General features: G+C 45.9%; 1 protein-coding gene across 1 annotated transcript in view; it reads left to right on the top strand.

Moving 5' to 3' along the window:
- The window catches only part of LOC137536528 (synaptotagmin-15-like), a 373,040-nt gene that overhangs the window by 332,781 nt on the left and 13,383 nt on the right, over positions 1 to 26,876 (top strand). The window lies entirely within an intron of this gene.

The following is a 26,876-nucleotide window of genomic DNA, read 5'->3' as shown; positions in this document are numbered from 1 at the left end:
ATCAAGGCAAAAGAAAATAGCAAATCAACACTCCTCACCCCTCACCAGTCCCCCCCCCCCCCCATTATCTAGAAAATCCGTGTAGAGATTATCCCACTACCTCCTATAAATCTATAAGGGTGCAGTCTGGAGGGAAGCCCCGACGGCGTCCCCCCAGAGCGCCTCCCTCCCCTCTCGTGACACTTGACTCCCCGATGATTTTTCCCCTCCCTCTCTCTCCCCCCACTCCCCTACCTCACCCCTCCCCCCTCGATTCTATATGTGCTATATTCTTATATTACATTTTTAAAGGGAGAAGAAAAAAAAAACCAAAAAAACTACACATATAAGCCTCTCGATACATATCGGCCCACACTCCCCTGGACAGAGCTCTTATTCCCTGTATAATTTCTGAGGCCAGATATGAGTCTTTCCAAGAGCCCCCCTTCTTCTTATGAAAGAGCATAGAGCAATGGGGGCGTATAGGATAGTTCAATAATATCTGGGGCTAGTCTCTAACCAAAAGCAATGTCACTAAAGTTTTTCAGCGGAAATTCCGCGTCTTACCCAGCATGATGCCCTCTGGATCCCAGTCTGGTACTGCTACCGCCGGTATATTCAATACCCGAAATAAATCGGGGAGTTCCTCCGGGTTTCTTAAAACAAATACTACTGCACCTTTTTTTATGTTTAGGGAGAACGGATGTCCCCACCTATATCCAGCACCTTTCTTTTGCAAAACTTAAAGCAGAGGCTTCAGGGCTCTTCTTTGCTGGAGTGTTGACGCCGCCAGGTCCTGGAACAGCTGAATCGGTTTTCCCTCTAAGGATATCTCAGGGTTCTTCCATGCTGCTGCCATGATGGCCTCTTTTTCTGCGTAGTAGTGTAGGCGACAAATCACATCTCTGGCTCTTTCTCCCGCTTTTGGCATTGGTCTCAGGGCTCGATGGATCCTATTGATTATTATCGATTGCTCTTCCGGTCTTTGCAGTATCCTATTAAAAATTCCCTGCGCCGTTATTTGCAGGCTCTCTGCATTTACTGACTCCTGGATCCCCTTAATCCTGATGTTCTGCCGCCGCGAGCGATTCTGTATATCCTCCGTCTGTGCACACAGGATTCTATTGAGCTTCACTTGATTGCTTTTATATTGCTGCAACTCCGCTATAGCAGTTTTGAGCTCCTGTGATTCCCCCTCGAGTAATTCCATCTTAGCTTTAACAGCAGCCAACTCTTCCCTCACACCTCCTACTTCAGCATGAGTGGCTGCGAGGATCTGCTCCATCTGCTCACTTATGTCCTGCTTCGTTGGTAGGATCTTAAGGTAGGCCCATACCTCCTCCAGACTTGCGTTTTTTTTATTTGACTGACTCTGTGGGGAACCACTGTGTTCGACTGTCCGTTCACGTGGACTGCTTGCTCCAGCTGGGGTAAAGAAATCGATCGTCCCTCTCTGCGGGGTTTTATGGGCATTAGTCCCCTGGTTACTTGCTGTGCCAGCACCAGATTCTGTGCCTTTTTTCTTGGTGCCCCCCGCCATTTTAAGCTGACTTTGCGTGCCAGGTTCAGTATATCACTAGGCCAGCGTGACGACTGCAGTTGTATTGCTTCTTAATCAGAATGATAAGAATTTGAGGTTTACCCTTGAGGTACAACCTCAGTCGATTTCCTTTTGGGATATTTGTATTTCAATTACACGAGAGGGCTGTCTATGTACAACCCTCCACCGTAAAGCAAGAGCGAGCAATGCGCTACTGTGTGCAGATAGCTTTCATCTGTTGCACACCATTATTAATAATAATAATAATAATCTGAACATTTATATAGCGCTTTTCTCCTGTCGGACTCAAAGCGCTCAAGAGCTGCAGCCACTGGGACGCACTCGAGAGGCCACCCTGCAGTGTTAGGGAGTCTTGCCTTGAACTCCTTACTGAATAGGTACTTGACCTAGCCAGGATTCGAACCCTGGTCTCCCATGCATTAGAGGCATACCCATCGGACAATACTTGCACGCCCGTCACAATTGTTCGGAAGACGAGTCTTTGCTTAAGTTATTCTTATGTTAAGGGTAACAGTGGTAAAAGTAAAAAAAAAATTCAACAAGACTTTGAATTTTTTAAATTGCTTTAAAATAAATGTTTTTTTTAAACTAAACAAAATGTCATTTTACTGAAATTAAAAAACATTTTTCCTTTGCATTTTTAAAATCAACTACAAGATCCTTTTTGAGAAAACTTTTTTTCATTGTTCCCACTATTCCCCTTAACATACGTAGCAATTTTAGTGACCGTAGCATGTATAAGGGGCTTTGCTATTAACTATTAAAGGTGCTGCAAAATTATCAGAAATTACAAATGGATTACGCAAAATCAATTGAATTTCAAAATCGGGATTATGTGTGGCAAAGTGGTGAAATGTTGGATAATTTACAGATTAGGATCATCCCTATTGTACAGAGATTCAACATCCATTATCAAGAATGATTCTATTAGGTGCTGTCACAATGGCCTCTGGTTGGTTAAGGTTTTATCCTTTATGTGACTGGGTCTTTTAAAAAACAGAGATTTCAATATATTTTCCAACCATCCTGAGATGTTATCAGCCCAGATAAGCTTTATCTTCCTGCATGAATAGCTAGTTGCACAGAACAGGAACGATTGTTGCTGAGTGATCAGCAGGAAAGTTTACCTATTTTGGTCCTCTTAACTCAGGGCTGGTGCACACCAAGCGTTTTGGGTAGCATTTTAAAAACCACTGCCGCATGTGAAAACACTAATGCAAAGGTATCTCAATGGGATAGTGCACACCAGCAGTTTGAGGTTTTTAACAAACCGAGAACGTGGCTCCTGCAGCATTTTTGCGGTTTGCAGATGCGTTTCTGCATCAATATAAAAGTATAGGAAAATCTCAAACCGCTCTGAAAAAAAACTCTAGATCAGAGCGGTTTTGCAGGCGTTTTTGTTACAGTAGCTGTTCAGTAACAGCTTTACTGTAACAATATATGAAATCTGCTACACAAAAACGCTCCAAAAAACGCTAGACATGTTTAGATAATCTCTCTAAACATGCCTAGAATTGCCCTGAAAATCTGCTTCAAAAACCTCCAGCGTTTTGCGGATCTGCTAGAGGTTTTTGGTGTGCACTGGGCCAGAGTTTGTATAAGCAAGTGTGTATTAGCTTGTCTTCTGAGTTCAGATATGCAATTTTTTTCCATTACAAATAATGTGTGCCATCAGTCCGTGCAATATGTAGACCAAGACAAAGACAAGACAAATAACATTTATATCGCGCTTTTCTCCTGGCGGACCAAACCAATAGGCTCAGTTATTTCTCAACAAAGGTGTGATTTCATTAAAAAAATAACGATATCAAGACAACAGATGCTTTTTCATCACAATAAGAAGATTTGTTTAATGATCCCAGACAGCAGAACATGAGTTACAGCTGTTACTAATTCATAACAACAGCTGTTATTTAATCATAACAACAAATGCCTACAATTGGATTTGGAAAAGTACAGCAAATCGCAGCTGACATAAAAACAAGCTGTGCAGGAACTTAATAATGTTTAGACTGAATGATTATCTCATTCCACCAAAAGGCAGACAACATAGCTTGACTCTTCCAGCTACCCATCTGCTTAAATGCAGCAACTATGAGTGTAAAAAAGAGTTTAAAGAACCTCACAACCCCCCAGCACTTACTTTATTTTATTTTCTTAGAAACTTTATTTTCTTACATCACACTACACAAAAGTGTGCTTACACTGTGCTGACATCTTTTGCAGTGCTTTATAAAGTACAGAGTCATGCCATTAACTGCTCCTCAGATGAGCTTCCAGTCTTGGCTCAACCACAGTCTTATGGCCCTATTGTGAAGTAGGCAAAGTTTGAGGGAACAGTTAACTTATCAGTATGAGTATGAGGGATGAAACCTCTGCAAACATGGGAAGAACATACACACTTCACGCAAATAGTTTACTGGCCCAGATTTGAAATGGAAACCCAGTGCTGTGAGGCGAGAGAGGCTATCCACTATGCCACATCTCACCAGGTGGTAGGAATCTACTGACCGCATGCTTGGTATATGACTTAGGTACAGAGGCTGAAAGGGTAGCAACCAAGCAATAAAGATGGCAACCCCATATTTATTTCACTACAGGTTTCTTTTAAAGGCATCCAACACCTATGTTGGAAAATGTTTATTTTAACCTCCCTGTAAGGGCAGTTCATAATAGAGTGGGCCATTGGTGGGGGTGACCGACATTACTCCCCATGGAAGGATTAATCTCCCAGCACGCATTGCTGAGGTCAGGGGAACAGGAAACAGCCAAGAAATTTAAAATCTAGCAGCTGCCGGTCTCCTTGCAGAAGATGGAGCATTCCATATGGATATGGAGCTTGAGTACAACCAGCTGGAAATCAAGAATGCAAGTGACCCCCCCCCCCCCCCACTTCCCAAACAGCTCACTGTATTATATACCTCTTTTATCAGGAGGATCGTTTTGAATATTTATCTACATAGGTGCTAAGTTGCTTTTAAGAGTAGTGGTATACATATGCAAGGGTTGTTTCATGTGCAGGGATGATCCTACAGCCTTCTAGGCACTGACAACTACTGAGCCAAAAATATTCACATCTTGCTTAGTCAAATATGCATGTTATCTTGTGGAGAAGGGATAGGTGATAGAGGAGAAATGCCTAGAGACAGACAGTCCTGATGAAAGCAGAATATATAACAAAGTCAGTTGTTTCTTCTTAGATCACTGCTGGTTAAGAGGTTCTGCAGATGACTATACAGACTTCATGAAGATGCCCAATTCAACCAAAACTCTTAATTTGGACATCTCTAATATGATGCCTGTACTTAGCCTTATATAATGTGCTGGCAGTGGTGTAGCAATTGGGATTGCAGAGGTTGCAATGGCACTGGGGGCCCTTGGGTCAGAGGGGCCCTGGGGGCCCACCCTCAATGGCAGTATTAGCTCTTTCTTGGGCCTGTACTAGAAGGATCACTTCTATAGATGCTTTGAATATTAAAAATTATTAACAAACTGTTCCCTTCCTCTGTTTACACCTCTCATACTGCAGATGTCTTTGACAGGTTTGGTGCACCATATGAATTATTATATATAGAATGCTTGGGGGCCCAATGTAAAAGTAACACTGGGGCCCAAAGCTCCTTAGCTACAGTACGCCACTGTGTGCTGACAAACAGATGTTGTCATTGTACCGGCGGCAGTTAGTCACATGAGAGAAACAACTTCTATTAATCCCTACAAAATATGTTCTAAAATGTTAAAGGTGTGATGAGGTGTGTCGGAAATGATCCCCACAGGCGTCTTAGGGCTTAAAGACAAAAATGTCTGCATTTTTCTTCTTATTTGTAAACCTTACACACCTAGCTGTAAAGTCTTAGTGGACATGTATATAGAAAGCACAGGTGCTCAGAGAATACACATTAGTTTTACAGCTGAGCTTAATAACAATAAAAATGACGATTATTGTGAGCTAGGTGTTAATGTAATAAATCCTTAGTCCACAACTCATTCATTCAGCATTCAAGCATCATACGCTTACAAAAATATGTTCCTTTTGTAAAGGAAACTGGGGACAAATGTGTCCCCTCTATCATTACCGTTAAAGTAATCAGTAATTATCGTTATAGCGTCATGCTCAAATTTAACAGCCTGCACCTTCGGTAATGTATAACTGCTAAATTAACAATGAAAATATAGCTGTGCCCAAATTTACTCACGTTATTATTATCATCATTTGATTTGTAAGAAAACACATTTTAAACAAAGTTCTCATTTTCACGAAAATGTATGCATTGCGAAAAGTCCGTTGTATTTTTCAGAAAATTTTGAGTCAGGTGAAAATTTAAGCTCATCCCTAGTGAGGAGGCACTGAGGGACAGTGCAGAGGGTGTGCACCCTGCTGTACCATTGCCATCGGGAAAGGGGCCTCACTGTTGATTCACTACTTGTTCAGTAACCACCTCTGCTGTCAGATATAAGAAAAGGGAGGCTTACAAGCAATGTATCCCGTCAATATCCTCCTGATAGTAATTATTTACTTGGTCTCTCACGCTGAACCAGCAGGTATTAGGGCCTTGCCCACTTCTGTGCATTAGTTGATGTGGTAAATCACCAATATATATCTAAAATCAATCATTACCACATCACCCAACTTGATATTAGACCAGCTCTCAGTAGAAATCTAATCTGATATCCCTCTCCCCACCACAGCCACAAGCTTTGTACTTCTTGCTGTAGCACAAAGCTGTGGTGCTCTGATGTTATGCCTCTCCTTCCTGTGGTTCCGCATGCCTGAGCCCACTTAGTTTCCCACAGAATGGCCTTAAAGCGGACCTGAAGATGGTTAAAAAAAAGTGTTACTTACCTGGGGCTTCTGCCAGTACCCTGCAGCCGCTCTGTGCCTGCACCGGTCCTCAACGATCCTCCAATCCCCCGCCATGGCGCAGGTTTGGTTTTGTTGACTCACAAGTCAACGGCCACTGCACATGCGCAGCCCTGGCCACGTGCATCCTTGTTCATGTCCTGCAGTACAAGAAAATCTCTACTGCGCCTGCGCAGGACGATCCTGGCGACGGGAGCGCAAACAAGGACATGTGTGGCCAGGGCCGTGCAGGCGCAGTGGACGGCGACTCTACAAAGTGAAACTGCGCCGCGCGGGGAACCGTCTTCAGGTCCGCTTTAATCAATATTCAACCAACAAAATGACTGAACATCGATCAATGGGGGCTCCTTTTTTTAATACATTTTCTCTGGAGTCTTTTTTTAACCAAATCTAACAAAACATTTTGTAAAAATATATTATAACATTTGCATGCCTTAAAAGAAGGCATATATTCTTAAACAATTTGAAAATTATAACAGTTTATACATTCGATTGAAAACAATGAGTCAAAAAATTAGAGCACACCCGATTGTATTTTCAATCAAAACAAAACATTGAATATTGATTGGACATATCTGTTCTTCACACAATTTATGCCAGTGGGGATGAGGAGGGAGTGAGGGCAAACATGGGGTGAATGACATGTGATTGACACCCTTACAGTTGTATAGCATTGAGCATCATGCTGAGCTCTTGCAAAGGCAGTGCCAAGTGGTATTAAATTATTCAGAGGCATATTTTTTCAACTATCGTTTTCACAGTAAAAAGCTTTTTTATTTCTAATTTTTTTGTAAAAGCATCTATTTTTTATTGTATTGTGGAGAAGATATCTTTTTTTGATCATGACAACAACCCCTGCATGTGCACTGAATTTCTTAATTTGAGTTGCTCATTATATTACTATTATTGATTATTTTATTTAAAAAGACAACAAAATAGAGTGCACATCAATACATGAGGTAATTGGGGTGGTGATCAAGTCCCGGTAGTTCAGTCATTCACAAGCAGAAGCACTTTGCCCAAAGGCTTACAATCCGGGGGGGGGGGGGGACTTGGGGGGTAGGAACACACTAGGTGAGGGACAATGTCTTGTTGCTCAGCAGCGAGGGTTAGGGTATTGATGAGGGAGGGTAGGACAGCAGGTGCAGGTGTGTTTTGAGGGCTTGCTTCATGTTTTTTTTTGCTTTGGCAGGGAGTTCCAGAGAGTAGGGGTAGCTCTAGAGAAGTCCTGGAGTTTCTCATGGGAATTGGTAATGAGCGGCGTGGGTCACTGGAGGATTGAAGTGTGTAGCCAGGTGTGTACCTGTGGATAAGTTCAGAGATGTACTGTAGGTCGGACAGGTATAGTGGAGGGATTTGTAGGCCAAACACATTACATGTGGGCACTTGTACACCAAGTCCTCCTGATACACATGCTAAACCAAACCCTGCCAAAGCAGTCATTCTGCATCACCTCGGCCGAAAATTGAGTGTGTGTACAGCTACCTCACAACATCTTTAAACAATCCGCAAAGGCAGATCACTAAACAAAAGGCAACCAACATGCTCATATTTTTTTCTACCTCTGCACACTCCAGAACAATCATGCAACACCCGCTGCCCCTTCCCCTCTCACCTTTGTATGTATGCAGCCAGGGTATAGCCTAAAAGCATCTGAATAACTTTCATTCCCTGAGCTGTCACCCTAATAATCGAACAACAATTGTTAAGGGTATCAGTCAATAAATGAGCATGTATATGAGTCTGATGTTCCTACTTCCTAGGGGATGTTTCTTTTAACCACTTGCCGACCGCGCACTCATAACGCGTGTCAGCAAAGTGGCAGCTGCAGGACCAGTGACGCAGTTCTGCATCGCCGGCTGCAGGCTAATTAATCAGGAAGCAGCCACTCGCGCGAGTGGCTGCTTCCTGTCAATTCACGGTGGGGGTCTCCGTGAATAGCCTGCGGGCCGCCGATCGCGGCTCGCATGGCTAAATGTAAACACAAGCGGAAATAATCCGCTTTGTTTACATTTGTACAACGCTGCTAGCAGTAGCAGCGTTGTACCAGATCAGCGATCCCCGGCCAATCAGCGGCCGGGGATCGCTGTCACATGACAGGCAGGAGCCTGTTAGAGGCTGCACAGGACAGATCCGTTCCTGTGCAGCCTCGGATCTCCGGGGAAGGGAGGGAGGAGAGGGAGGGGGGGAATTTCGCCGCGGAGGGGGGCTTTGAGGTGCCCCCCTGCAACATCCAGGCAGGCAGGAGCGATCAGACCCCCCCATCACATCATCCCCCTAGTGGGGAAAAAAGGGGGGCGATCTGGTCGCTCTGCCTGGTGTTTGATCTGTGCTGGGAGCTGCAGAGCCCACCCAGCACAGATCAGCTAAAACAGCGCTGGTCCTTAAGGGGGGGGGGGGGGGGGTAAAGGCTGGGTCATCAAGTGGTTAAAGTGAGATTTTTACATCAACACTGAAATGCATTTTAGTTAACAATGTTAAAAACCTGCATTTCTAAAAAATTTTTTTTTTTTTTGTGATTTGCTTCCTCCGTCTTTAGTCTATCATGTCAGTTTATTGTGATGTCTGGTTTTAACAAGATCTGATTAGCCACAAGTAAGAAAAACATGGCAGATTGGCCAGAGGAAGGAAACAATATTAACAGATCTTCCTTCTTTAAACTTTATTATGATAAAGGTTAAACTACATATTGAGTTAAGGCTAATCATTTCTACGAGATTTAAATAAATCAACCATTAATGAACATGACATATGTTATAGTGCTGACTGTACATTTAGATTATAAGCCTTTCCCCTTAGATTGTAAGCCTTTGGCAGGGTCCTCCCTTCCCTAGTGTATTCTACATGATTGTGTACCTTTCCTATTACTACCTCGTACTTGTATTACTGGGCCTACCTAACCAGTCCCAGCCCATGCATTTCAGGAATTCTATGACGGTATTCACCCATAATGACAACTATCACAAAAAATTGTAACATTTTAAATACACACACTGTGTAAATGCACGTTTCTCCCAGAGTAAACTAGCCCAAAACCACATGATCATGTATTTTGTTCCATGTTTGCCCTGTATAACTGTCCTATGTTGTATAACCTTGTTACCTTACACCTGCCATCCTTTGTATCATTGTATGTATTTATTGTCCAGCACTGCATAATATGTTGGCACTTTATAAATACAATAAATAATTATTATTTACTGATTAAGCAAATTATGGCAATCTGTCAATCTAATTTCACTTCAAATATCTATTCAGATGTGTACTATTACAAAAATGGCCTTATTGGTACAGTAAAATGTAGTTCAGGTCTACAGCACAACTCACTGTGCACAAGGAAGAGCAAGAGATCAATTATTTCTCCCAACATGGTGAACAGCTTCTCCCAAGTGGCTACTGAAATTAGCAAATCTGAATAATTTAGCCAACTGCTGGTAAAATGGAACAACTTCTTGATGCTGTTATTCACTAATCTCATTGTTCTCCTCCAGAATGAGATTAAATAGCATATACTTCCTTTTCATTGATAGGTCACTTGAAATGGGGAAATAATGTTAAAATCCTGGACACCACATAAAAGAGTAACCTTATGAAAGTCCACCACCTCATTACTTAGTGGAATGCCAACTTGTCCCAAAGAACAGAGCAGTAGAGATGGCCCCGAACGGTTCTCTGGCAAACGGTTCCCGGAAAACCGCAAACTTTTCCGGAAGTTCGATTCGCCCCCATAGTGCATCATTAGGGTCAACTTTGACCCTCTACATCACAGTCAGCAGGCACATTGTAGCCAATCAGGCTACACTCCCTCCTGGAGCCCCACCCCCCTTATAAAGGACAGGCAGCGTCAGGCTTTTCACTCACTCGTGTGCCTGCAGTAATTAGAGAAGGGAGAGCTGCTGCAGACTCTCATAGGGAAAGCTTAGTTAGGCTCTTGTAGGCTTGTTAGCTTGCTCCTTGCTGATTCTTATTGCTAAAAAAGCACCCCTCAACAGCTCTTTTGAGAGCTAATCTTGTTCTTGTGATCTATTTTTTTTTTTTGCCCACTTGCATTATATACAGCCCTGTCACTCAGTCGCAGCTGGCCTTTGGCCCCTTGGTGGTATAATTACTACTGTGCCAGGTGCACATTATAATACCCATTTATTTATTTATTTATTGTATTTATAAAGCGCCAACATATTACGCAGCGCTGATATACCTACCTGTTGTTCACTTCAGTGCACACACCTACCTACGTGAGCGCACGCAGTGTCACTGTGCCTGTCCGGTACCTGTCTGTGTGTGACAGGTGCACATTATAATACTTATCACTGCATATACCTACCTGTTGTTCACAGTGAACCCACCTACCTATGTGAGCGCACACAGCATCACTGTGCCTGTCCGGTACCTGTCTGTGTTTGACAGGTGCACATTGTATTACCCATCACTGCATATACCTACCTGTTGTTCACTTCAGTGCACCCACCTACCTACGTGAGCGCACGCAGTGTCACTGTGCCTGTCCGGTATCTGTCTGTGTGTGACAGGTGCACATTGTAATACCCACCACTGTATATACCTACCTGTTGTTCACTTCAGTGCACCCACCTACCTATGTGAGCGGACGCAGTGTGATATTTAATACCACCAGACACTGTACCTGTTCACGGTACGTGTGTGTGAGACAGGTGCACATTTGTAATACCCATCACTGCGTATACCTACCAGTTGTGTTCAGTGCACCCACCTACCTACGTGAGTGCACGCAGTGTTAAATACCACTCCGTTTATACTTGTTAACTCCACCTGTGTGACTGCACATTGTATTAGTCAAGTTAGTGCATACCTTTCACTTCATCCCCCCCGATATGGACAAAATGGACAAAACAGGAAGAGGCAGAGGTAGAGGCAGACCCAGAGGAAAGCCACCCGGCAGGTCTGTGCGAGGTCGTGCTAATGTGATTTCGTGCGGCCCTGGACCAAAGTACAGTGCTCAGAAGAAGGCACGTCCCATCAACTCCCAAGATTGTCAGGACGTGGTTGACTATTTAACACAGAACACCTCATCTTCCGCAGCCACCAGCGCTACTACAAGCACCACATCTGCTGCATTTGACACTTTGCAGGAGTTATTTGCTGGGGAAATTATTGATGCACAGCCATTATTGTTACAACAAGATGAAGGCGCTAAGCAAGTTACACCACCTCATATTTCTGAGTTAGGCGACACTATGGACGTAACGTGTGAGGAGGAGGAGGATGAAGTACCTGCTGTTGGTGAAGTTTTGGAGGTGTCTGAGGCAATCGAAGCTGGGCAGGATGATTATGATGATGACAATGATACGGATGCCACGTGGGATCCTAAGAGACAAGATGACCAAGGGGACAGTTCAGAGAGGGGAGTCAGAGAGGAGTAGGAGGAGACGAGTTCCTGAAAGAAGCACAGGGAGCTCGTCATCAGAAACAGCTGGTGACAGTGTCCATGTCCGGCGCCATGTATCGCCACCTATGGACAGCCAGCCAACATGCCCTTCAATGTCAGCTGCTGATGCCACCATAGTGCCATCACCCCAGGGGGCTCAGCGGTTTGGAAATTTTTTAAAGTGTCTGCCTCAGATCAGAGCAATGACATCTGTTCTCTCTGCCTCCAAAAATTGAGCTGTGGAAAGGCCAACACCCACGTAGGGACAACTGCCTTACAAAGGCACATGCAGAAAAGGCACAAACTGCAATGGAAAGAGCACCTGAGCAAAATCAGCACACAAAAGAAAAGCCACCCTCGTTCTCCTCTTCCTCCTTCAGGTGCAGCATCTTCAGCCGATTTCTCCCTTGTTAGGTCAGCTACACTCCTTCAAGGTTCTTTGCACAACCACTAGAAAAATAACCTTTTTTGGCCAGTTCATATATTGAAGTATTTAGCATGAGGAACTGACCAACGCACAGCTAATGCCAGATGCTAAAATGACACCACATGGGACTCATAGTGCAAAAGACATTTCTTTAAAATGGGGTGCTGATGTAAAGAAAACGAGGTATTTAAACAAATGATATACAGTATAGGTCAAACATGCACATTGTTGCTGTTAGAAAATCCATAAATAAACCTGAGTGATTCTCTACAGCTATATGGGGTCCCACAAAGCTATGAGTTTAAGAATTCACATTTTTCATGTATTACCATCCAAGATGCAAAACAATTTCCTCTTTCCATGAACATGTTGCCTTCTAGCAGCCACATAAAGTAAAACTTAATTTGGCTACAGGGCCGAATTTTTCCTTCCGCTGGGGAAGTGTGCCTTCTGCAGCCTGATAGGCTCGGCAGAGTATGTGGTGACAGGATAGGGGTGGCGGCTGGGAGCTCTCATACATACCTGTCCGGGCGGCTGGACTGGCCTCTTCTTTCTTCACCATGGTGGCGACGTCCCTGCAGGTCTTCTCGGTTCCCATCACGATATGACATGTGATTTGGGATTCAGGAGACCTTGTCAGTGTTACAGCACCACCCGGTGGTAGTGTCAAAAACCCAAGCGGTTCTTGCATTTTTCATGATTGCTAACTCAGTAAAGTACCAGCCCTTAAAGCGTTGCTATCATATAAATCCGGCATAGCGGGGTCTGAACCCTCTATAACAGTAATTATAGATTGACGTGTACCTTTAAATGAATCAGAGCACTCAGTATATGATTTTATATAAAAAATTGTATTTGCTTATCATACAGCATATATACAAAATATGAACATTTCCAAGTAGTGTTTCCTTCTAACAGTATTCCATCTCATCAAGGCCTGTATGTTTCATTAAGCATTTCATCATCTTGTACATAGCATGTAGTTTAATGCAGTCTTCTATAGAATCAGCTTGATTGCTGTATGTCATTATTGTGAACAGTTATCTCCTTGTTTCTCCTGTAGTATGGCTTTCTTCCTGTAACTTCTCTAAAAGTCTTTATTTTCTTTTAAAGTCTTTTATTGAATCTGCTTCTGTATTTGTAGCATGTCAGTATATCGCTGCATAGGTAGAAAAATCTATATCGTCCACATCTTTTTCATATATGGAATCAAAAATAGAATATCTATGTATACTTATCAGTCTTTTTCAAAAATCTTTACATTGGCTGTCTTCTTCAATAACTGAATGTTCTTGACATCTTAGTCTTGATCTTGAAATCTTGATCTGATGTAAGGGTCTCTTGTAGTTTCAAATATCTAATGGCCTGCTCCGGAATTGCACATTATTTGCTTTTCTTCACATTTTACATTCACGTTCTTTGACGCAGTTGTAAATTGCACAGCAATTTGCTTTTTTCCACACATTGCACACATTTCAAAAATCTATATATTATTATTATCAATATATTATATTATTATTATTATTATGCCACAATCTACATAGTTACATAGTTACATAGTTATTTTGGTTGAAAAAAGACATACGTCCATCAAGTTCAACCAGTATAAAGTACAACTCCAGCCTGCTCCCTCACATATCCCTGTTGATCCAAAGGAAGGCGAAAAAACCCTTACAAGGCATGGTCCAATTAGCCCCTAAAGGGAAAAATTCATTCCCGACTCCAGATGGCAATCAGATAAAATCCCTGGATCAACATCATTAGGCATTACATAGTAATTGTAGCCATCGATGTCTTTCAATGCAAGGAAAGCATCTAAGCCCCCTTTAAATGCAGGTATAGAGTTTTCCATAACGACTTCCTGTGGCAATGCATTCCACATCTTAATCACTTTTACTGTAAAGAACCCTTTCCTAAATACATGGCTTAAACGTTTTTCCTCCATAGTTAAGGCTGGTTTCACACTGAATATTGGAGGTAGGTAGGTAGGTAGGCACCGCACCACCAAAAACAGGCGGCAGCAGGCAGCAAAATGCCGTACCACGCCGCACTGCGCAAGTGTGAAAGGGCCCTCAAAAACACAATGATCATATAAAATCATGACCCGAAAATATGATTGCAAATGCAGAACAATCCCAGAGTGCCGCACACTTCCCTGAAACATCTGAGAAATCACCAATGCAAGTGGGCACCCAGGCTAAACCAAACCATCAGAAGTTCTTTCATTGCCTTCAGTGGTGCTCCGATCCAGGACCTATCTAATCCAGCATTTTTTAACCAGTTGGGTCAAACCACTGCAAATATGCAGCTGAAGTGAAGAAAATGTTTATAGGCAGTTAATAGGCTATTGTTCTCTCCAGAAGGTCAAATTCTGTAATGGATTATAATTGCTTTATTGACCATAGTTCCGTTTAGTAATTTGGCATATTTTTGTACTAAGCACATATTTCTTTTAAACCTCCTACAGATATTAAAATACTGATTAGATTAGATGTTTGTATCTAGCTTTACTCACTTGACATGTGTGCCATGCATTCATTACAGAGTTACATGTAGGCGTTTATACATTTGTTGTTGTTAGCATGCAGACAGCGTTGGCAGTATAAGCTTTTCAAATAACAAACTAACAAATAGAAAGACAGTGGTGAACAGAACAGGAGAAAATAATTCAAAAACAATTATTTTTTTACTTAAAAGGGAGAAGCCTATTTAAGGAAAAAATGTATATCCACAACAATATAGAATTAAACATTAAACTTCTGTAAATCTGATTTAAAGGTTGTAAATGCTTTTTATAAGATGTGCTGGTGAATGACATCTAGGAGCAGCAGCACAATCCAGTCACCTTTAAAATAAATAGGAAACACTGCCAGTTATAAAAGATGACCTGCAGTTCTACCATTGTGGGAATGCCCCATCTTCCTCCAATAGCAAATTGCAAATCATAGTTACATAGTTATTTAAGTTGAAAAAGACATACATCAATCAAGTTCAACCAGAAAATAAAGTACAACACCAGATTGCACCCTCACATATCCCTGTTAATTCAGAGAAAGGCAAAAAACCCTTACAAGGCATGGTCCAATTAGCCCCAAAAGGGAAAAAAAATCCTACCCTGGATCAACACCACCGGGCATTACCTAGTAATTACAGCCATGGATGTCTTTCAATGCAAGGAAAGCATCTAAGCCACCTGTAAAGGAATACTGTAGGGGGGGGGGGGGGGGTCGGGGGGAAAATGAGCTAAACTTACCTGGGGCTTTTAATGGTCCCCCACAGACATCCTGTGCCCACGCAGTCACTCACTGATGCTCCAGCCCCGCCTCCGGTTCACTCCTAGAATCTCAGACTTTAAAGTCGGAAAACCACTGTGCCTGCATTGCCATGTCCTCGCTCCCGCTGACGTTACCAGGAGTGTATAGCACAAGCCCAGAATGGTCTGTGCCTGCGCAGTACGCTCCTGGTAACATCGGCGGGAGCGAGGACATGGCAACGTAGGCGCAGTGGTTTTCAAACTTTACAGTCTGAAATTCCAGAAGTGAACCGGAGGTGGGGCCGGAGCATCAGTGAGTGGCTGCGCGGGCACAGGACGTCTGCGGGGGACCATTAGAAGCCCCGGGTAAGTTCAACTCACTTTCCCCTGACCCCTACAGTGTTCCTTTAAACGCAGATATAGAATTTACCATAACTACTTCCTGTGGCAATGCATTCCACATTTTAATCACTCTTACTGTAAACCCTGTAACCCTTTCCTAAATAAATGGCTAAAACATTTTTTCCATGCGCAGATCATGTCCCCTAGTCCTTTGTAAAAGCCTAGGGACAAAAAGCTAATCCGCCAAGCTTTCATATTGCCCTCTGACGTATTTATACATGTTAATTAGATCTCCTCTAAGGCGCCTTTTCTCCAGACTAAATAAACCTAGTTTATCTAACCTTTCTTGGTAAGTGAAACCTTCCATCCCTCCCATCAATTTTGTTGCTTGTCTCTGCACCTGCGCTAAAACTGCAATATTTTTCCTGTAATGTGGTGCCCAGAACTGAATTCCATATTCCAGACATGGCCTTACTACAGAGTTGAACAGGGGCAATATTATGCTAGCATCTTGAGTTTGTATTTCCCTTTTAATGCATCCAAAAATTGTATTTGCTTTAGCTGCAGCAGCTTGGCATTGAATACAATTATTTAACTTGTTGTTGATGAGTACGCCTAAGATTGCTAAGTGTGAACACTGCCATACACATTACATTGCAGTAGCACTTTTCAAAATGCTAGCGATCGTCACTGATTAAAAAAGCTGTTAAGCTAGTAAAATGCTCCAGTGTAAATGAGGCCTTATATTCTATAATATTAGCAGCCTGATTAATTATGTTGGTATGTGACTCTGCGTTGGTACGCACAGTATGGCCAAGGAAGGGCAAGTTATGTGACTCCATTATCACATATTGGATGCAGCCAAAAACTTAGATTCTAGCTCTGCTATTTGCCCATCGGTTGGGGCTCTTTTTTTTGAGCCTGGCACTGTGGGGAATGAACAGCCCGCTAAGCAAGCAGTGATGCTCTAGGATATCCGAGATACTCGGATATCTTAGCTCTTTTTTCACTATTCGAGCTCGAATACCGAGCTCGAATAGTATTAGCTATCCGGGCTGTGCTATCCGAGCGCATTCGGATAGCAATCAGCTATCCGGAGATATCCGAGCTATCCGAGCTCGAATACAGAGCTCGGATAGCGTCATCAGCGGGTGACGTCACCTCGAGTCCTCACAAGCGAATCAGAGGGCTCCCAGCCCTCTGACTGCAGCCAATCACAGAGGGGGAGCCTGGTCAAGCCCCCCTCTATAAATAGCGGGCGCCATGTTGCCTCACTCGTCCTGCTTGTGACTTACTGACTGACTGTACTGAGAGACTGCTCCAGTACTTTTTGTCTGTGCAAGTAGTGCATTTATTGTTCAATACACCAAGCGTTTTTACACTCCAACACTTGATATTCACCTGTATTGCTTTGTATTGTAGATAGATTGTATTTTAGGCAGTTTAGTTTGTGTGATTAGGGACTAGGGAGGGAGACTGTCACTGGTGCTGCTGCTAGGCCCTGTGCCTAGGCAAGGCAGCCTGCCCTGCTCTGTGCTCTAGTCTCTAGTTACCTGTGCTCTCACCTGTCCTACTCTACTGTAATACTTCTGTGTTAGATAGATTATTGTACTATTTTGTAGTTAGCAAGGCCCAGCTTTACTGCTATACCTGTCCTGTATCTGCTCTCTGTAATCTAGTCACACCTGTTCTATTGTTTAGCTAGATTCTTCTATTGTTTAGTTAGTATTGTAGTGTACTCTAGTCTGTGTATAGGGACCGTCCGTCACCGTGTTACCTAGGGTCTTTGTGTGCGCAGTGCACGTCTGCGCTGTCCGCACCCTCTCGTTAGTGCTACACCCGTCCTATTGTTTATATTACTTGTATTGTGTATTCGCTGAATTGTACTGTACTGTAGTCTGTGTATAGGGACACCGTCAGTCAGCGTCAGCTAGGGTCTTTGTGTGCACACTGCGCACTCTCTCGTTAGCGCTACACCGATCTCTGCTGTAGTGTACACCTTTCCGTCACCTCACACACCCACCACCACCAGTCCCACTCCATTAAAGTACCCCACTTGTCCCACCCGCCTTTACATACATAACTTTTTTTTTTTCATTTGTATAATCTTAAAAATATACGATGTCTGGCACTGGCAGCCACGGTTTGGGCAGGGGCAGCAAGGGCAGCAAGGGCATCGGCAAGAGAGGAGGTCGTGGCAGCCACACCACCACCACCACCATGCGCAGTTCTGCGTCTGCACCAGTGGCTATTCCGCCATTAGCCACTAGAGTTGGGCCGAACCTCCGATTTTAGGTTCGCGAACCGGGTTCGCGAACTTTCGCGGAACGTTCGGTTCGCGTTAAAGTTCGCGAACCGCAATAGACTTCAATGGGGATGCGAACTTTGAAAAAAAAAATAATTATGCTGGCCACAAAAGTGATGGAAAAGATGTTTCAAGGGGTCTAACACCTGGAGGGGGGCATGGCGGAGTGGGATACACGCCAAAAGTCCCCGGGAAAAATCTGGATTTGACGCAAAGCAGCGTTTTAAGGGCAGAAATCATATTGAATGCTAAATGACAGGCCTAAAGTGCTTTAAAACATCTTGCATGTGTATACATCAATCAGGTAGTGTAATTAAGGTACTGCTTCACATTGACACACCAAACTGTTCACTGAACAGAACAGGTATACAGTGGCGGGTTCACAGAACAGGTATACAGTGGCGGGTCCACTGAACAGAACAGGTATACAGTGGCGGGTTCACAGAACAGGTATGCAGTGGCAGGATCACTGAACACAATAGGTATGCAGTGGCGTGTTCACTAAACAGAACAGGTATACAGTGGCGGGTTCACTGAACAGGTATACAGTGGCGGGTCCACTGAACAGAACAGGTATACAGTGGCGGGTTCACAGAACAGGTATGCAGTGGCAGGTTCACTGAACACAACAGGTATGCAGTGGCGGGTTCACTGAACAGGTATACAGTGGCGGGTCCACTGAACAGAACAGGTATACAGTGGCGGGTCCACTGAACAGAACAGGTATACAGTGGCGGGTCCACTGAACAGAACAGGTATACAGTGGCGGGTTCACAGAACAGGTATACAGTGGCGGGTCCACTGAACAGAACAGGTATACAGTGGCGGGTTCACAGAACAGGTATGCAGTGGCAGGATCACTGAACAGGTATGCAGTGGCAGGATCACTGAACAGGTATGGAGTGGCAGGATCACAGTACAGGTATGCAGTGGGCTGAGGGCTCACTGAACAGAACAGGTATGCAGTGGCAGGATCACTGAACAGGTATGGAGTGGCAGGATCACAGTACAGGTATGCAGTGGGCTGAGGGCTCACTGAACAGAACAGGTATGCAGTGGCAGGATCACTGAACAGGTATGCAGTGGCAGGATCACAGTACAGGTATGCAGTGGGCTGAGGGCTCACTGAACAGAACAGGTATGCAGCCAGGAAGAAGTTAAGCCTAACTAATCTTTCCCTATATGAGAGACTGCAGCAGCTCGCCCTACTCTCACTAATGCAGGCACACGAGTGGCCGTAATGGCCGCCGCTGCCTGCCTTATATAAGGGGGGGGTGGGGCTCCAGGGGCTAGTGTAGCCTAATTGGCTACACTGGGCCTGCTGACTGTGATGTAGAGGGTCAAAGTTGACCCTCAGTGCATTATGGGGCGAACCGAACTTCTTCCGCAAAAGGTTCGCGTGCGGTACCCGCACGCGAACCCCCTATGTTCGCGCGAACCACGTTCGCCGGCGAACCGTTCGGCCCAACTCTATTAGCCACTGGCCGTGGACGCCTTGGCCGCCCAACAGCTGGGAGTCACGCTGCAGATACACAGCAGCAGCGTGTGGCGCAGATGTTCCTCCCACCGCCAGGTCGTAGCCGTCCTATTGAGGAGAAGGACGCAGACTCTGTGGTGGAACTGATGGTGGATGAGCAGGCCACCATTAGCTCTGGAACCGAGTCCTCCACCCCCGCCACCACTCCTGTTCGCAAGAGCAGCAGCAGCCGCCCAGCACTGCCTGGGGAGGAGGAGGAGGAGTGCAGTTCTCCAGCCCCAGTGGGCAACACCAGCACCCTGTCACTCAGCACCTTCTTATCCCCAAGCACAGCGAGGCTATGGAGTGCTGTTGTGGCAGAATTGGAGGTGGAAGAAATGCTGATGGGCACTTTGGGGGATGATGCTTTGGACAGTCAGACAGTGGTGAGTGTCCATCAGCCCATGCATGCTGAAGGGGGAGTTTGTGGGGTCATCCCAGCAGGACATGTTTGTGGAGGGGGAGGATGATGATGACAGGGTGAAGGACAGAGACTGGGTGGCAGATCATGGGGATGTCATCAGCTCTGAGGAGGATGCATCTGCGGGCCTTGCTAGAAGGATCAGCATCGCAGACATAGGCAGGATCAGAAGTGGGCGTGGCATGCAGGCCACACAGCGTGCTGATCCGGGGGGTTCTGCCAGTGCCACCAGCCGCACCAAGAACCCCCCTCCCAACCACCACAGGGAGACCAGCGGCAGCAGCACCTTCGAGCCGAAGGGGAAACTTCACCATCCCAATTTGGAATTTTTTCACCCTGCCATATGGGGATTGCAAGTATGCCACCTGCAACCAGTGCCGCCAGCAGCTCAGCAGAGGGAAGGAGCCCTCTGCGTACGGCACCACCTCTCTGGTGAACCATCTGGCAGGGAAACACTTTCATGAGCATGAGAAGTTCATGAAGTTGAAGGAAGCTGGCAGTGGCAGACCCGCAACCACTGCGAAGCCGTCTGCAGCAGCCATCCGCCCTCCTCCACCTCCTCCAGCAGCACCAGCAGGAGTGCGTCAGAAACGCACTGCTCCTCCTCCCTCTGCAACTCCTGCCGCCGATACTGAGGCCTGTTCTGGCAGCCAGTCCTCAGTTGCCTCCTCTGCTCCCTCCAGTGATTCCCGTGCCAGCAAAAGGCGTCGCCAGACCCTGCTCAGCGACACCTTCTAGGGGGTGGTCAGGGTTCTGCCTCCCAGCAGCCGTCGCGTGCATCAGCTGAACGGCTTGCTGGCACGGGCCATGTGCTCCCAACTCCTGCCTTATTCCCTTGTGCAGGAGGGGAGCGACATGCGTGCGCTCCTGATGTGTGCAGCCCCCGATTGGCCAATCCCCAGCCGACATTTTCTTGCACGCACGGCCATCCCTGCACTTCACCGCTCTGTGATGGCCAATGTCGGGAGAGGGCTGGATCATGCGGTGGGTCAACGGGTCCACGTCACCATGGACTCGTGGAGCAGCCGGTTTTGGACAGGCCGCCATCTGTCCTTCACCGCGCATTGGGTCAGCTTGGTGGAAGGGGGTGAGGAGGGGGGAGCAGCATCGGGCACTGTCAGAGCAGCAGCAGCAGCAACAACGCAGTGGGTAGTGCCACCATGCAGGGTCAGCGGAATTGCAGCAGGTTCCTCTGATCGGCTTCCATCCTCCGGCACACCAGCCCAAACCCCCCGCCTCAGCAGCAGCGTGAAGCCCCGCCACTGCCAAGCGCTGCTGGAATTGGTCAGCCTGGGGAAGACCAAACTGACGGCGAACCATGTCCTGGCCAAACTCCGAGAGCAGGAGAGGAATTGGCTGACCCCCAGAGGCCTCAGAGTCGGAGAGGTGGTGTCCGACAATGGGGCAAACCTGGTTGCTGCAATCAGCAGGGGAGACCTGACCCACACCCCCTGCCTGGCGCACGTCCTGAACCTGGTAGTCCAAAAGTTCCTGCGGACCTACCAGGGGATGGACCGACTCCTTGAGGCGGCAAGGAAGGTTGTGCGTCATTTCCGGCACTCGGCTGCAGCCATAGCAAGCCTGGAAGAGGTGCAGAAGGAGCTGCACCTGCCACAGCACTGGCTCATGATCGATGTTCCAACTCGCTGGAACTCCACCCTGGCGATGTTGGAGCGTCTGGTTGAACAGAGGCAGGCTGTCAGCCAGTACGTTGCACGAGCAACAGTTGCCGCCATCACTGCAACTGGGCGTGCCGCCACCAACCTCCCGTCCATCATCTCCACGGAGGACTGGGGGCACATGCAGCAGGTGTGCTCAGTGCTGGCACCCTTCCTGCAGGCCACCAACATGGTAAGCAGGGACCATGCAATGGTGTGTGAGTGGGTCCCCATGGTGTGTGTGTGCTGGACAGGGCCCTGTAGGCACTGCTGGAAGAGGGAGCGGCAGCCTTGGAGCTGCAGGCAGCTTCACAGGCCACCTCTGAGGAGGAGGGCTTGGAGTTGGTGGAGGTCCCTGACCTTGCTGCTGATAAAGGGGAGCAGCAGAGCGCAGCTGGAGTGGTGCGGGGGTGGAGAGAGGATGAGGTGGAGGAGGCAGAGGATGAGGAGGACAGCACTGTCGGCTCTGGGGCTGCCAATGATGTGCCAGCAGACGTGGCCAGACTCTTCCCAATGGCAGCGCACATGGTGAGGTGCCTGCGCAAGGACCCAAGGGTCATCCAGATGAAGCAGAGGGAGGACATCTGGATCTGCATGATGCTGGACCCACGTCTGAAGGGGAAGCTCAGCCAGTTCCTGCCTGCAGGAGGAGACCATGCGCAACAAATGAGGGATTTGCAGCTGTCCCTTGTTGAGCGCTTGGAGGAAGCCTTCCCTCAGCCATCCACCCCCACTGTCCAGCCAGCACAGAGGCAGCAGCAGGTGCCTGCATCCACCAGCAGCAAGCGCTTGCGCACCACAGACCTGCTGTCTCTGACCAACGAGCTCTACATGAGGGTAGAGCTGCCAGGGACTAGAGAGGAGGTGCCTGCAGCAGCATCCTTCTCCAGTCACAGACAGCGCTTGACCCGCATGGTGGCTGACTACATGGGGTCCTTCAGCGGACTTGACAGCGTTGCCCCTGTTGATCCCATGGATTATTGGGTCAAGCACCTGCCGATCTGGAGCGAGCTTGCGCAGTACGTTCTGGAAGTGCTCTCCTGCCCCCCTTCCAGCGTACTGTCAGAGCGTTGCTTCAGTGCAGCCGGTGGAGTCGTCACTGAGAAGCGATCTTGTCTGTCTCACAAGTCTGTGGACAGACTGACGTTTCTCAAAATGAACCAGGCTTGGGTGGAAGGCGAATTCCTGGCCCCTGTTGTCGGCGAGAGGGGGACATGAAGTGGCACACACACATTACACCTGCTGCTGCTGTTGTATTTCTTCCTGCTGTCTGTGTCTCCACTGCCAGGTAACACATTAAAAGGTGCTGCTGCCCATGCACCACCAGCTATTTACGCTCAAAAATAGCTGCATTATTTTGAAAAAAAATTTTTACATTATTTTAGAGGTGTCCGGGTTGAAAACTGTGCTGTCCCAATTGTGTATTGGACACAATGTGGGCTTCACGACCACTGTCTGGAACCTCATGGTGTTCATTTACGGCCCTGGTACCACCGCTAGGAACCAGGGCCTATTATGTCTCGCTGCCTGCCCTCCTGCTGCCTGCTGCCAGTCTGCCACACACTCAGGGCTGGGCCGAGGCAGAGGCTGGAGAGGCTCCAGCCACAGGGCACAGTGTAGGAGGGGCGCACAATTCATTTAGCTGTCATTCCCAATTGTGTTTGAAGCAGAAAGAGATAAGAAAAGGGGATACATGACAGTGACTGCAAGCCAGATAACTAGAGATTAAGGTGTTGGGGAGGTTGGGGGCCTTGGGGCACCTATTAGTCTAATAACAATCAGTGTATGATGGCTGGGGTGGGAGGGATGGGGGGGCGCACTTTGGTGTCTCGGCCTTGGGTGCTGGAGGACCTTTTCCCGGCTCTGCACACACTCATCCTCCTCACGCTGCCTGCTGTTGTATTTCCTCCTGCTGTCTGTGTCTCCACTGCCAGGGAACACATTAAAAGGTGCTGCTGCCCATGCGCCACCAGCTATTTACGCTCATAAATAGCTGCATTATTTTGAAAAAAAAAATTTAATTATTTTAGAGGTGTCTGGGTTGAAAACTGTGCTGTCCCAATTGTGTATTGGACACAATGTGGGCTTCACGACCGCTGTCTGGAACCTCATGGTGTTTATTTACGGCCCTGGAACCACCGCTAGGAACCAGGGCCTATTATGTCTCGCTGCCTGCCCTCCTGCCTGCTGCCTGTCTGCCACACACTCAACCTCCTCACGCTGCCTGCTGCTGTATTTCCTCCTGCTGTCTGTATGTTTCCACTGCCAGGGAACACATTACAAGGTGCTGCTGCCCATGCGCCACCAGCTATTTACGCTCACAAATAGCTGCATTATTTTGAAAAAAAAAACAAAAATTAAATTATTTTAGAGGTGTCCGGGTTGAAAACTGTGCTGTCCCAATTGTGTATTGGACACAATGTGGGCTTCACAACCACTGTCTGGAACCTCATGGTGTTTATTTACGGCCCTGGAACCACCGCTAGGACCCAGGGCCTATTATGTCTCGCTGCCTGCCCTCCTGCCTGCTGCCTGCTGCCAGTCTGCCACACACTCAACCTCCTCACGCTGCCTGCTGCTGTATTTCCTCCTGCTGTCTGTATGTTTCCACTGCCAGGGAACACATTACAAGGTGCTGCTGCCCATGCGCCACCAGCTATTTACGCTCACAAATAGCTGCATTATTTTGAAAAAAAAAACAAAAATTAAATTATTTTAGAGGTGTCCGGGTTGAAAACTGTGCTGTCCCAATTGTGTATTGGACACAATGTGGGCTTCACAACCACTGTCTGGAACCTCATGGTGTTTATTTACGGCCCTGGAACCACCGCTAGGAACCAGGGCCTATTATGTCAGTCACATCACACTGCCTGACACACACTACTCCTCCTCCTGTAGCTGCATTGAGCTTCTGCCGTCTGTGTGCTGCTACCACTGCCAGGGAGAACAGAAGAAGAACTATTTTCTGCTGCCACCCACTCTCCTACCAGCTATTACCGCACTACAATAGCTGCAACTACTTCCTCCTCCTGCTGATGTCTGTGTTTTACCACCGCCAGGGTACACAGAAAAAGGCACTGTGGCTTGCAATGGGCCACTAGTACCTATTTTGCCATCAACACAAATATAACTATGGTGTTATTAAAATAAAATATTTCCACAAATGAAGTAAAAAAAAATATTACAAAAGAAAGGAAAATCAAGACACATAATATAATGAGGAAGAAGAAGAAGAAGAAGAAAGAAAAAGAAGATATAGAAGAAGAAGATATAGAAGAAGATGAAGACGACGTAAATGAAGACTTCCAACTTACAACCATTTTGGACACACCTTCTCATGCAAACACTTTTCATGAAGTTAATTTACTATTTTTGATACCTTTTTTATAACTACAACATCACCACATAATCACTTGAAGTTTTTCTTCATAAAAAAGGTGGTTTCATGCATCATTGACCTCCAATACAAGTTTTAAAAGCTATTTAAGGCCAGCTCGAATATTTTACTCGAATACAGACTCAGATAGTGACGTCAGATATCCGAGTTTGAATCGGATATTTGATTAACTCGAATATCGAACTTCGAGTGAATTCGGATAGTTTACTATCCGAATTCGACCAAACTCGAATAGGATAATGAGGTATCTGATCAACACTGTAAGCAAGCACTTCAAGGCTTTTCATTTAAGGGCATCAGAGGTCTCGACCCTCTCATGTACCAATGCAAAGTCCCGTATGGCCTTACAAGTTTCTTCTAAGCATTCAGTGTCTTTAAGCAGGCTATAATTTAACCTCCAGGTAAACTCACTTTTAGACTCTGCCAGGATAGCCAAAGAACAAAAAAAAATTGACTGGTTGGATCATATTTGAACCCCAATTATAATGCATAGTGTTGGCAGTATCAACAGAATTACTGCAGTATAGTAAAGCAACCACAAGATATCACTGTCCCTCTGATGATGGTGCTTGTTTTATATCTGCACGTTGCTCTTCAGTAAAGAGTTCTAACTTGTTATACTGAGTGCTTATCTGCGTGTATGGACCATTCTGCTCCATCACATAGAGCTCTGTCCTATAGGCTAAGAGAAATGAGGATATAGTCAATTCTGCTAAATGTGTTGTGTGGGGCAGAATTAAAAGTGAAATACCTATCTTTAGGTTGAAAGGTCCTCCAACTATCAACAAGGCGTAGGTCCTGTTTCTTTGATTTTGAGTCTGATACCTTGTGGGATAGTGAATAGACCTGTGGAGGAGTCGAGGTCTGGACTGAGGCTCTGCTCCTAATATAACTTGTCTTTGTGCGAAGGCTTAATGCTTAGATAAGTGGCAGAGCAACCAGTGGCCCTGATTCTGGTTAGGGAAATAGAGGGAGGCCAAGGTGTACTGTATTCCATTTATCTTAATCTTTAAAAATAGAAATCTGCCCATATATACTGGGTCAGATAATGGTAGTGTCATGGGTAGAGCTATGGAAACCCCTTTGGACTTCTAGGGCTCGATTCACAAAGCCGTGCTAACACTTAGCACAGCAGTGAAAAGCCGCTTTGCACTTGCTAACATGCACGCAAACGCTTCACACGCAAAGTATCTTGAGCTGCAGTGACTTCACGTGATTATGATACTTAGCACGTGAAGTCACTGCAGATCACACAAGTGGAATGTATATCTTGAATTATTACTGTATATATTTCATTATGCGACGTGTGTAAGACTTTGCGCACGCCACGTTACAGTACCGCACATGTTAATGTAAGCACCATTCATAATTTAATTACCAAACTCTATCTACTGAGCGGGCGAAACGCAATTGATTTAAATGGCATACTGCACTTAGCGCAATGCGTAACGCCGTTTGTGCGCTAAAACTTTGCACTGGAAAGTTTATGCTGTTCGCGTGCTGACTACTTAGCATGCATGTTTGCACGTGCAAAGCCTTAACACGTAATAACTCAGTTATTACGGGTTAGTGAATTAAGCCCCTAGTCTGGAAATGTACTGTGGATCTATGTGGGGTAAAATTTATTGTTAATGTTGAGTATGCTATCAGTTCTAAAGTGAGTCTACTGCATGAACATGAATAGAATCTTAACCTTAGCTTTGTGTTTATTATTTAATACTCTCTCTCTCTCTCTCTCTCTCTCTCTCTCTC

The sequence above is a fragment of the Hyperolius riggenbachi genome, chromosome 10 (genome assembly GCF_040937935.1).
Source record: "Hyperolius riggenbachi isolate aHypRig1 chromosome 10, aHypRig1.pri, whole genome shotgun sequence".
In the NCBI taxonomy this organism is placed as follows: Eukaryota; Metazoa; Chordata; class Amphibia; order Anura; family Hyperoliidae; genus Hyperolius; species Hyperolius riggenbachi.
This window is presented reverse-complemented; position numbering and strand designations above follow the sequence as displayed.